Raw genomic sequence first — 13,636 nt, forward strand, 5'->3', positions numbered from 1 at the left:
TATCTCATGAGGACAAAGTACTTTAACATCCTCCTTTAATTACTAACAGAATGGAGACATCTGCTAAGGTTAAACATTTTTAAGTCAGCTGGCCCACATAACTTGCACCAAATATTCTAAAACTGTTAGGGGAGGGGGACTTTGACCTGGTGGAGTTAATTTTTAATAAATGTTGGAATACCAGGGAAATTCCAGAAGACTGGAAGAATGCTAATGTTATGCCAATATTTAAAGAGAGCAGGTAGGATGACCCGGGTAATTATCAGCCAATGAGCTTCATCAATCCTAGGCAAAAAAATGGAAAAGGCAGACGTGGGATTTGTGGACAGATGCCATCCTGGGTTGGTCCTGTAGACACCTGCATCACTTTCCTTGGAGGTTTCAACAATAATTCACTTATACCCAGACTAAGACCAATATTTCCTCTTGCTTGAAGCTAGCTCACATTTTAGATTGAGTTTCACAACCTTCCTTCTTGGGGCTATGTGCTTCTAGCACTGGCCTGTAAGCTTTCCTCTCAGTTTCAGGAGTTGCACAGCCCTCTTTCTTGGGGCTGTGGCAGGGTAGACTTCTTCCCTTCAGCAGTTTTCCCCCTTGACTGGGCTTGGAGCCTCCTTGAGCCACCTGCCCAGTCACTGATTAATTGCTTCAATAACCCAAGCACTCATCTGCTTTGGCTGGCAGACAAGGGAGCCTTGCCCACCCATTCTACAAGGCTCCTGGTCCCAAGCTCTTTAAGGAACAATGGAGAATCATCATTGATGAGAGATTTTTCTATTTGGGTTATACAGAGATTGATACTAAGCCAGACACTCTTCAACATTTCCAGTAACATTTGTATATGACAAATGGTGGTCCAGTAAAAGATGTTACCTCACCTACTTTGTCTCTCTAATATCTTGGGACTAATCTGTCTGCAATGAACACCTGAAGTTTAACCCAGAGAGATTTCTAGGCAAAATTCCCAAACTGAGTAACTTTAAAACTTCATAGTGGACTTCCACTTAACCATAAAACCACTGTACTAAAATACCAGCAAATGGATTACTTTAAACTGATGAAATCAAGAACTGTAACATCAAGACCCTAACAATCAATATTTCACTTGTCAAAATACTTGGTTTCCTGCACCAGAGCTCTGATTGGCACAGGAGACAGGGATAGGGGACATCAGGAACCTGGTTCTGGCTCCCTATTTCTCAGCAAAGTTAATGCTGTCTCATCAATGTGACTGCTCACAGAAGTAGAGTCAAGCCCTCAGACAAGTGTTTGTCCTTGTCTCTGTGATCTCAATCGTACAAATATCTCCTCTTCTTCTGTGGTGCGGGGGAATGTGTCTGTCAGTGTTCTCAAATATATTCTGCTTTTTTCCTGAAAATTCAAAGTGAGTTATTGCAGAGAGAGATGGTAATTTTCATCTTTTGAAAAAAAGTTATTTTGGGGTGGGGGGGGAGGGGAACATTGTCCCTCATTTCTCTGCCACTGAAAAAGATTGGGAAGGGAAAGAAAAAAATAGATTTTCATTTAAAAAATTAGAAAGTTTCAAACAGCAAATTTTCTACAAAAATTTTAGAAAGGCTTTTTTTGTCAAAAGAAATTGAATGAAAGAAACATTTTGACCCAACGTACTCCCAGCCAATAGAAATCAAAAGCTGTTTAACTATAATTCCATTGGTGATTAGGGATCTGGCTAGCCCTCAGTGGTTCCAGCCAGCCTCTCCCCAAAGACTAGCAGCCTGATTCAAAACCCAGTGAGTCAGTCCATTGAAGTCAATGGACTTCGGATCAGGTCCCAGCAAAGCAGGTAGGCTGTCAAACAGTCTACCATATAAGCCATATTATCTGTAGTTTTAGCTTCTGGCAAGCCAGGCTAGGAAATAAAGCAAGAATATAAATAGTACCTTTCCACAAGAGAAAAAAGCCTGGAGGAAACCATGATATTTCAATGGTCCCTCTTGGAAGATGCAGGCCAGGAGCTCACTTTCCTTACATCTGCACCAATAAGAATCTATAAATATATTCAACTACCTTTTTTCAGACAGTTTGAAATAAATATTTCAAGGAGGGGGAGCTTCCTGTTCACATTCAAGGGTTTGTCTTGTTTGACCTAGATCATCATGACTGGCTATGTGTTGTCTCTGTACAAGAATGCCCACCATCTGGCTCCAGATCCCCAATGTGGGGTCCCTGGGCCCGGTGACCCAATGCCTCACACTCCATCTTACATAGTGGTAGCAGACACCATGGAAAAACCTGTTTTCCTAGGACTATATTATTTCCCATTTTGACATTGCTTATTGGGGAGGAGGTTCCCACTCTGACCCCTTCATGGAATTTGGATGAGGGGGTGTAGTTTCCCATGCTAGGCCCACTTCTCCCTGCACCCCAGACAGAGGATGAAATTCCTGCCCGCTCTTATCCAGTTCAGTGTGGGGGTCCAAGAGCAAATCCTACCTTATCTGCTATAGAGCTTGCTCAGAGATCTACAAGCCCACTAAGAACTTTGCCTCTAGGTCAGTCAGCTCATCTGATTAGTACAGCTTGGGTTAGAATCAATCTCAGTGAAATGCCACAGCATCATTAACTAAGCTATGTACCCTCTAGAAACACCTAAAGGAAACAAACATCTGTTCTCACTGGGACCCCTTTAAAGATGGGTGCTGATAGCCATGGGTGGTGTTAGACACATGCAACTGCATCAGCCCTGAGGCATCAAGGGGGGGCCCATGCCATGGTGACTGTCTCACTTACTTGTGAGGGTGGGGCCCCAGAATCAAGTGCAGGGCACATGGCAGTGACAGAGGAATAGCTGGTGCAGCTGCTCAGGGGCCATGCACTTTGCCCATGTAGGCTCAGGGCTGCTTGGCCATACAATATACCTGGCAAAGACTGCTACCATTGTCTGTGGCCTGCTGGAACCTCTAAGAGCAACATGGTGGTCCCCAATGCCCACACTTCAATTTGCCCATGGAGGGGGCCTCCAGAATGGTGGCTCTGCCAGCAACTCTGGTAGCAGGACTGCCAATGGCAGAGGCTCTATTTTGCTCAGAGACCCCTCCTCCCCTCGCCCAGCTTGGGCAAAATTCCAATGCCTGCGGCAGGAGGAAATTCCAGCGCAGGAACCAGCATGCTGCTCTACCTATAGCTCGGATTCTAACTCTGGTGGCAACAGCAGTTATGGTTTGCCGCTCTGGCTCCTGCGACAGCTGTGCTGGCTTTAGTAGGAGCAGTGGAGATGGCTCTAGTGACAGCAGTACTGTTGCAGGGCCTGGGCTAGAGGGAACAGATGGCTCAGAATGAGTGGAGGAGGAGGGGAGGTGGGAAGAAGAGAAGTCAGTTTATATGCACATGGGGCATGTGAAGGCCCACCGTAAAAGTCTGCAGTGGGCCAGCTTTTTGTTCCTCTACCACTGAGAGGGAGACAAGGGCAGGCCCAGGAGGTCAGCATTTGCTGACTGTTAGATTTGCCACTGCTTCTGCCTGTTTTGCAAGGGTTCTTTTTTCTTATCACCTGGTGCTTGAAAGGTCAGTTTTACACATCAGTCAAGGACAACAAGTGTAACCATGGTTTAGGTTGACATCTGGTTGGTATATGAATGGCTTGGCTTTTAAAAAAAACTCAAAAACATGAAATTCAGGAAAACCTAAACTGAAGCTTTTTCTTTTTTTTTTTTTTTTTTAAAAAAACATGTCTTTAAGAAGTGAAAATAGTTGCTTTATATGAATAAATATGTAAGGCTCTCAGTGGACATTTTAAGGCATCCAAAAATAGTGCCATCTCGCTGCCAAAGTTAATATAGTTAGTTTCCATGAAAAGCAAATGTCCATGGGGGTTTGTGCCTGTGAGATTGTGCAAATAACTAGCTCCTTTCCCACTCCCTGAGGCTTCTGCCACCTGGTAACAAGCCTCTTGGTTCTAGTTTGAGGAAAGATGCCTGGAAATCATAACCCCCAGTTAACAAATATTCATATTGGAGGTCAGTATAACTACAGGCCTAGTTTATGAAAGCCAAAGAGTATTGGTCACATGTTTTACTGAAAGTTTTTAGCTTAACTTTCCAAACCACTCAACTCCCACATTCACTGGAAGAAGTTACAGATAGTTAAAAAAATAAAAGAGTATAAAAGACATGTAAAAAAGATGTATAGCTGCCATCTTCCAGTTGCATGGAAACAGCAACTATGCAGGGTTAATGCTGGCCCAGAAACCCCGACATGCAGCGGTGGCTTGAAGTATGAGCACAAGGAGACTGGCGCTCACTGTAACTTTGCCCTGTGTCCCCTTTGATAGATTACAATGTTATCTGCGCTATATTCTCAGTAGTGTAAAGTCTAATCTTGCTCTGTGCAGTACTTGCCATTCAGGACTTGGTGGAGTGGAGATTTGATAAAAAGATATTTGAATGACCTTGTTCCATTGACATGCTGAATAAAACCAGCAAGAGGAACTCTCAAGAGACAAGAAGAGAGTTTGAAAGGGAATCTACAATTTGGCTCTTTGTGCTGGTCATTAGTTGTTTATATTGTTTATTGAGAGAAAGTAATGATTTTGGGGACAAAGGGTGTCCACACTACTATTCGATATCCTTGCTGTCCTAATTGCAGTGTAGACATTTGGACTTGGGCTGGAGTCCGGGCTCTGGGACCTCCCGGCCTGAACATCTACACTGCAATTAAATAGCCCCTCAGCCTGAGCCAGGTGGCACAGGCCATCCATGGATTTTTAATTGCAGTTTAGACATGCCCAAAGTTTTTTTTTTTTTTTTTTTTTTAAGCACCTAGGACATTCTGAACCCTACCAATAACTACCACCACCTAACAGTCTTGTTGATTAGTTATGCAGAGAGATAAGGCAAACTGTGCTGTATTTTAGTGAAAAAACAGAACACCTTAATTATGTCTTCTCATAAAGTAGGGATGCCACTAAAATGTTTGAGAACTGAATGGATGACAGATTCAAAGATAGACAGGTAAAAGCTAGATTTTGACCCTAAAGAATGCTTGGGGAGGGGGGTATCTGTGTACATAGGATTATTGTGCCTATTGTGTAGTTAAAATGATATAGTCCAGAATACAGAATGCAAATATGTTCAAAGAGATCATACGAACTCCCACAAGTAAAAGGCACCACCGAGAACAATAGGTAGACAGATGTAGAAGCACAGAAAAGTTGCATGGCTCCATCGCATCCTCAAGTTATTATTGTTTCATGGAGAAACTGCCTAAAACCCCAACTGAAGTTCTTTTTACAATTCATTATGATTTGACTATTTAATTAAGAGACTGTAATAACATAGTGCTGCCTGCTTTACCAATTAAAAGGCAGTAACTACTGAACTTTTAGGTAACATTAATGCAAAAATAAATCTGATAAGTCACTCATGGTTAGAATTGGCTCCATTCCTAAAGCAGATGTATGACTTTAGATCAGTGGTTCTCAGCCAGGGATATGCACATGCCTGGGAGTATGCAGAGATCTTCCACGGGGTACATGAACTCCTCCAGATATTTGCCTAGTTTTACAACAGGCTACATAAAAAGCACTAGCGAAGTCAGTACAAACTAAAATTTCATACAGATGATTTGTTTACACTGCTCTATATACTGAAATATAAGTACAATATTTGTATTCCAATTGAGGTTAAAAATGAGAAAGCAAGCAATATTTCAGTAATACTGTGCTGTGACACTTGTGTATTTTTATATCTGATTTTGTAAGCAAGTAGTTTAAGAGAGATTAAACTTGGGTTACACAAGACAAATCAGACTCCTGAAAGGGATAGAGTAGTCTGGAAAGGTTGAAAGCCCTAGGTCATAATATCATCAGCAATAATAAGGTACAATACCAACTACTAAAGATGCAGATTCAGGGTCAGCTATAAGTTCTCATACTTGTGTGTGAAGACATTAGACATGGTAAGTATGTAAGCAGAGTCTGGATGAGCTCCCCCCTGTCATCTAGTGGTGAGCTGTGGAAAAAGACTTCAGAGGCAGATCTCATTTGCTGATCTCGTTTGTGGGCTCAGTGGGTAGTGATCAATGGCGTCATGTCTAGCTGGCACCTGGTATCAAGCGGAGTGCCCCAAAGGTTGGTGTTGGGGCTGGTTTTGTTCAATATCTTCGTTAATGATCTGGAGGATAGCATGGATTGCACTCTCAGCAAGTTTGCAGATGACACTAAACTGGGAGGAGTGGTAGATTTGCTGGAGGGTAGGGATAGGACACAGAAGGACCTAGAAAAATTAGAGGATTCGGCCAAAAGAAATCTGATGAGGTTCAACAAGGACAAGTGCAGAGTCCTGCACTTAGGACAGAAGAAACCCATGCACTGCTACAGACTATGGACTGAGTGGCTAGGCAGCAGTCCTGCAGAAAAGGACCTGGGGGTTATGGTGGACAAGAAGCTGGATATGAGTCAACAATGCGTCCTTGTTGCCAAGAAGGCTAACAGCATTTTGCGCTGTATAAGTAGGAGCATTGCCAGCAGATCGAGCGACGTGATCATTCCCCTCTATTCGGCATTGGTGAGGCCTCATCTAGAGTACTGTCCCCCACACTATAAGAAGGATGTGGAAAAATTGGAAAGAATCCAGCGAAAGGCAACAAAAATGATTAGGGGGCTGGAGCACATGACTTATGAGGAGAGGCTGAGGGAACTGGGATTGTTTAGTCTGCAGAAGAGAAGAATGAGGGGGGATTTGATAGCGGCTTTCAACTACCTGAAAGGGGGTTCCAAAGAGGATGGCTCTAGACTGTTCTCAGTGGTAGCAGATGACAGAACAAGGAGTAATGGTCTCAAGTTGCAGTGGGGGAGGTTTAGGTTGGATATTAGGAAAAACTTTTTCACTAGGAGGGTGGTGAAGCACTGGAATGGGTTACCTAGGGAGGTGGTGGAATCTCCATCCTTAGAGGTTTTTAAGGCCCGGCTTGACAAAGCCCTGGCTGGGATGGTTTAGTTGGGGATTGGTCCTGTTTTAGCAGGGTGTTGGACTAGATGACCTCCTGAGGTCCCTTCCAACCCTGATATTCTATGATTCTATGGCACACCCACCCTGTCTAGGTGCTCAGCATGATGGGACTGCTTGCCCAAATGATCCCTTGTGGCTAGTTTTGGATCCCCAGTCTCCTTGTTATTGGGGCAGGAGTAATAAAATGTTGCTATCCTTGTTGTGTGAACTGAGGGCAACAAAACTGTACCTGGCATACCCTGATGGAGGGACTGACCCACAACTGAACAGCACTCGCTGGTCAGGGGACATGGGTTCCAAAGCCCAATGAGTTGAGAGAGGGTAGGGACAGGTACTTGTACCTGGTAGTATGGGCCTTGTTTAAGGTCCTAGACACCATTTGACCCTTCCTCTCTCTACGGTATAATAGAAGACTCATTTAGACTCAATTGAGAGTTTTGTTACAAGCTGAAGAGCTGAAGTCACTGCTACCTAGGTCTAAGTATTAGACCTACTTTGGGGAAGGCTGCCCAGTATGCACCAGCAGTGAGGCTCCTCCGCTAACAGCTGAAATTGCTGAGAGCTGTGTTGGGGAGGAGGGCTGCTGGTGGAGAGGTGTGGCAAGTGGCTAGCAGGGCAGCTGGTGGAGAGGGCCAGAGCAGAGGCATGGCAGTCAGCTGTTGGGGCTAAGAGTGAGTGCCCAAGCAGTGCAGCATGTATGGTGCCTTCCACACAGGGTGGGAGGTGAACTCTGCAGATGAGCCTCTGAACTCTGGGGCTGCACTGGCCAAGGACAGCAATTGTGAGTAGGGTATGGAGAAGGGATGGGCATGTTAAAGGGACTTCTGGGTTGCTGGACTTAAGACACTGAGGAGAAAAGGACACTGCCCAACTTCCTTGGGGGTAGATCTTTTGCTCATGATTTGAGTTTATGAGCCCTAGTTGCGGTGTTTTCCCAAATTAATGCTGAGTTAATTCCCTCCTTTTATTAAAAGTTTTTGCTACACTCAGACTCTGTGCTTGCGAGAGGGGAAGTATTGCCTCTTAGAGGTGCCTAGGAGGTGGTGGGTAATTGTCCCAGATCACTGGGTGGGGGCTTGAGCTGGTTTTGTGTTGTATTGTTGAAAAGGAACCCCTACATACTGAACCCGGCCCTTGTTGCTGCTGGCTTCACCTGGCAGAAGGGTTACAGGTACATGGGGCCCCCATTACCATAGTATCTGAGCACCTCACAATCTTTAATATATTCAGCCTCCACACCCATGTGAGGTAGTGAAGTACTGCTGTCCATTTTACAGATGGGGAAAAATGATGCAGAGACAAAATGACTTGCCAAAACACACATGAAGACAAAGTAGGGATTGAAACCAGTTCTCCCAAGTCCCATGTTAGTGCCCTAATTACTGGGCCATCCTCCCACTCTGGATAGAATTTTTAAGACATATTGCACACAATATGTTTTGGGCCTGATCCCAAGCCTCCTGAAGTGAGGCGAATGGGCGTCTCTACTCGGTGGAGTCTCTCACTTCACTCAACTTTGTACTAGGCCAAGGCATGTATGTAAGGTACAGGAACACCATGCCTTGAAACTGAACAAGTATCAGAGCAGGCACAGGACAGACCACAGTAGCACTAGCCTCCTCAAACTAAATCAACAATCCACTTCACCCCTGTGATGCAAGTGACTTTAGAGATGAAAGAGTAGACAGTGCTCATTCAATCTTAGTCCTTTATGTGGAGACTGAATCGCAGCCAATCGTGGCAGGCACCTGTCTATTAGGAACTACATAGGCCAAAACTTTGCTTCATTTAAGTCACTGAGCAATTTCATTTGGGAATGACTCAGGTTGCACTTTTGTCATACCTGTCACTGCAATAATGGAATCTGATTTTCATGGTTTGAAAAAAATATTCAAGACTTAACATTCTGAGACGTGTGTGTCAGTGGGTGGATATGATGGTAAACGGTTGAACTAGTTTTACTGAGAACACCAAGTGCTGCCAAGTTAAACCCACTGCAGCACAGTGGGCTGAGAATAGGAGCTCAACAACTTTGCAGTTATGCAGTGAATAATCACTGGGAGTTCTAATTCCTCTGGGAATTGGAAGGTTTCACACTTTAAGGTTAAGAGACATCTTAAAAAGTTGTTTTCAGGAGAACTAGGAATTAGTCCAAGTTTATAAGACTTACCTCTGGTTCTGCCCACTCTTCATACAAGAAGTGGTTATGATACTTCACTTCTCCACACACATGCTATTCTCACAGTTTTAGCCTTTCATCATGTTAACACTGTCTTGACTTTTCCTTAACATTGTCATAAGCAGCCTGAATTCAAGTGAATTCAAGCAGAAGAGAAGTGAATGTCTCCCTATAACTTCTTACCAATCTGTCAAGCCATTCACTAACTTTGCTTGAAATACATGTTCCATGCCCCTTATAGAATCCAGTTTCACAGACACCAGGAGACAGGCTGTTTCTTGCAGGTGGTGGCAGGGAGCACGTATCTTCAGTGAGGATAAAGTCAGTTTCTTCTCAAAACAGCTTACATTCAGTACAACTCTGCTCAACACAAAGTTCTCATCCTTTTGGGCTGCTTACTTAGGGTTTGTCTACATTACAGGGAAAAGACAATCTAAGCTATGCAATTTGAGTTATGTGAATAGCGTAACTCAAGTCAATGTAGCTTAGATCTCCCCCCTTGACTACCCTTACTCTTCTCAATCTGGTGGAGTACAGGAGTCAACGGGAGAGTGATCTGTGGTTGATTTAGCGGGTCTTCAGCAACTTTCTGCCCAGTTTGCCTCTCTATAGCTATTGATACTCCTGGGTCCAGCTGCTGCAGCTTTCTATCCCTCATGTATAGGAGGGAAACTACTCCCTTGGGTTAAGGTTCTCCTTGCTCAGGCAGGCATTAGCTGTTGTGTAAAGGAAAATGGGATATGTTGGGGGAATCATCACTCTCAGGACTGCCTTTTGATTTTGAGAGGGTCTGTACCATCCAGCAAACCTTGTAATTGCATGCACCATAACTGAGCGCAACTATTGTACTTGACTTCTCAGAATCCATGACACTTTTTGCCTGTGAACTCTACTCACTTGGGCAACAGCTTAGTGATGTTTCCCCACTGCATCTCATTTACAAAAACATACAGTATCTGAAAAAGCCAGTGCTTAATGCTTCTCTCTTGATTCCTATTCCTTCAACTGTACAATTCATAATCTACCTGTACTAAAGTTTTGCTGTGTGTGAAATAAGTGATGTTACAAATGTTTGAAATTAATATCGTGTGTGCACATCAGTGTTCTACAGAATTAAAAGGAGCAATTTTTGGCACCATTATGTATCTTTGTGCTGACAGTATAGATTTAATTTCCAAAGTCTAAGATGGCCAAATAATATACTGGCTAGTGCAGCGTACATTTCCACACATGATTCAATGTGAAGATTAGCTAAGGTATGTGCATGCACATATTTGCATGAATAGAAGTTATTTACATGTTCAGCTGTGCACGTGAATGTGTATTGCATTGTTGAAAATCTGGCCATTCGTGTTTTGTTAAAGGTGAATATACAAAAAAAAGGTTAAGATAATTTTAAAATGCAACTACAGCAGCTTCAGACTAATTCCTCTTAATTTGCTTGCAAAACAATTTCTAGGCCAAGTTTAAACCTGGAAAGTAACTCTCTGGTCAGCTGACGAGTATTTAGATCATCCTCTCTGTGACTAAGAGGATATAAATGGCTATGTCCTCCCTCAATGCTGTAATGGCAGCTTGACACAGACAATTACATTAGTGACAAGTAATTAAATTTGGGGTATAAGGTTTTCTATGTGCAGTGCTATAACTACTGTTAAGTTTCTAGATACAGAAAAGATGTAGACTATAGCATTGTAAACATTTAGGTTTCATGTCATGACACTACAGGCTTATACTGTATCCAGGTCTTGAATTGGGCCACCTTATAGAGCTGGGGGGGGGGGGGAAGGGTTGTTTTAAAAAAAAGAAGTCTCTAGTTTTAGTGCCTATAGAGAAAATCTTAAAACTATGAACCCAGCATAACTGATACAGGGACATGTGCTTGAGAGCTTGGAACAATAGCTCTGAGAGGTATGATTTGCCCTTGTTCATCTAATTGAGGCACTAACTCAGATGCTCACTGGGGATTTTAAATGAATATATTATTTCATTGTTGATGAAAGCAGAGAGGAGGGGGTGATCTTATTCTAGAATGAGATTTCATTTTGCCTCCGAGTGGGTGTCACTTGGTAGGCCACCATTTCATTCCCTCCCTCCCCGCAACCCATGGAGCCAACATGGCAGAGGGGAGACAGAACCCAAGGGAGGGCATCTGAAACTCACTATGGTGGAACTATTCCCACGGAGCTCAGTAAGGCATCTGAGCCTCACTGAAGGGGAGGCAAGATTAAGGAGCCCAGCAGTGCCCATGTATCCAAAACTCATTTAGGGAATACCAAATCTGAGTTGCTTAGAAGAGCACATATGATCATGTTTTGAACATCCAGACAATCACCTGTGAGTGGCATATCAAGTGGGCAGAGCTTGGAAGTGTACCACTGCACTCTTTTCGAGTTTGACTACTGACTATAATTGAAGGGGCCACATATAACAAAAAGGGTTCCAAGCAATTATAGGAGTACACACGGGGGAGGGAAAAATCTTGGTGAAAGCCTGACCCCACAGAAGTCAGTAGGAATTTTGCCATTGACTTCAATGGAGCCAGGATTTCACATTCTATATTCTCTTAATTCAAAGAAATCTTCAACAGATCAAAGAGTGACTCACCAGTCAGCACAACTCCTTATGGTATAGGAGGTTCTGCTCTTCTGGCATTCCCTGCTGACAGCTACTCCAGCTCTGCAGGGATCTGTTTCTTCTATCTTGGCCCTCTGGGCAGGTCACGCTCAGTCCTACCCCTTTAGTGGTAACAAAGTCCAAACAGGTAGTTCAGTGCTCTTACACTAGGCCTTCAGAGGCTGACTCTAGGCCCAGTGTTCTTTATAGCCATTGTCTCACAGCTACCAATAGTCCTTGCCTCTTTTATCCTGAGGGAGTGCGGGGCACCCTTCCTTCCTCCATGGTCTGCAGAGGAACCCAGGCTCTCCTTTTACTGTGGGTTCCAACCCACAAATGCTACAGTGATCAGCCTAGGTTTGCTCCCTTAGGCACCTTGATGCTCCCCTAGGCATCTTCCTACATCAGCTAGTCTCCATGCCCTTTTCCAGGCTCTGCAGAGTCCTTTCCAACTCCAATAGTAAGCAAGCTCCCTGAGCTTTCTCCTCAGAGAGCCAGTTCCTAGCCCTTTCGGAAGGGGCACGTCATCCCTAAGGTTTCTCAGTACCTCTCCAACTCTATTATTAGAGCTCCTGTCTCAAGAAAGGATCTCAAGGCCTACTCTCCCCATAGGCTGGTGTTCTTCTCCCCTAAAGCCCTTTCTTTACATTAACCACCCAGGTCCTGTGTAGCTGAATCTCACCTGTAATTGAGCCTGACACCTGTGTAGTTACCACCAGGTGCCCTCATTAAGCTCTCCAGCTCCACTTAACCCTTTCAATATGTGTGTGTGTGTAAAATACATTCCATCATAGAGGTATATCAAATATGCTGTATTCACTCTAGGGATACCAAATATTTTACCAGTACAGCCATAGGCCCAGATTTCACCTGTACAGGGGAAGGGAGATACAAGTTGCACTTCAATGCCAGTGAAGGCTGTAGTGACCCGGGGTCATTTGCTTTTTCCATCACTGTCCTCTCACTTTGATTGAGGATAGGACTGCTGTAAGTTCTGCTAGGAGCACCATAGGAACCCTGTGGTTCCATGAATCAGAGAACAACCCAGCCACCCCAATGCTCTGATAAGTACCTATACTGGTTGGCTGCAATCTCCAGCGGAGGAGAGGCTGAGGAAGACTTGTGCCACTCCCGGACCTGGATTGAAGTGAATCTAGGTCACAGTTTAACCATAATGGTATAAAATGCTTTTCATCCCAGTGCTACCTGCTGGCTAACAGCCTGTAAAGCTAGGGGTGCTCACTATCAGGCTATAGGTAACCCTGTAACTGTCACTTGTTTTATTTGGTTTGGTGTAGAGGGAGGAGGAACAGAGGGGTCACACAAAGAGAGGAAGAGAAAAATCAAGAAGTGAAGAGGGAAAGAAGAAAAGAGGCATTAAGGGAAATGCAATTGGTAAGCTACTGTTTTGATCTTGCTGCAAAGCTGAACCCACTAGAAACGTGTTGTCCCTCAGTGCTAGTGCTAAGGCTTTTCTGTCAGACTAGCTGAAACTGATCTATCTATGCTAGGCTAGTATCTCTAGCTTACAAGTTAGAAGTGTTGTATAATGGATACTAGAGGGTCAAGCCAGTCTTACAAGGTGCTAAGCATGACACTGAGAAGTGCTGGACACCCTCTACTCCAGTGGAAATTTCAGCTGCTTACAGAATTGGCCCACTATAAAGAATCTGTTAATGGCACAATAGTTAAGGATTAAAAGGCTGGATGCAACAGATTTGAATAAGCTCAGTTGTAATTACTGGAATCATTTTACAGACACACTACACCTGGTAACATACTCCCAACCACAGACACAGCAGTGCCTGCAAACTTAATTGCCGCAGATAATGTCATAGTGCAGATACCAGTAAGGCACAGTGTTTTTTCCCCT

The 13,636-nt window shown here is 43.9% G+C and overlaps 1 long non-coding RNA gene across 1 annotated transcript in view; it reads right to left on the minus strand.

Moving 5' to 3' along the window:
* LOC122465734 overlaps positions 1-12,427 on the minus strand; it is a 67,523-nt gene extending 55,096 nt beyond the window's left edge. The window contains exon 1 of the long non-coding RNA XR_006290759.1: positions 11,755-12,427. This is a non-coding gene — a long non-coding RNA (uncharacterized LOC122465734). The remainder of the gene's footprint in view (positions 1-11,754) is intronic.
* Between the last annotated feature and the right edge of the window lie 1,209 nt (positions 12,428-13,636).

This window comes from Chelonia mydas, chromosome 4 (genome assembly GCF_015237465.2).
Source record: "Chelonia mydas isolate rCheMyd1 chromosome 4, rCheMyd1.pri.v2, whole genome shotgun sequence".
NCBI classification, from domain to species: domain Eukaryota; kingdom Metazoa; phylum Chordata; order Testudines; family Cheloniidae; genus Chelonia; species Chelonia mydas.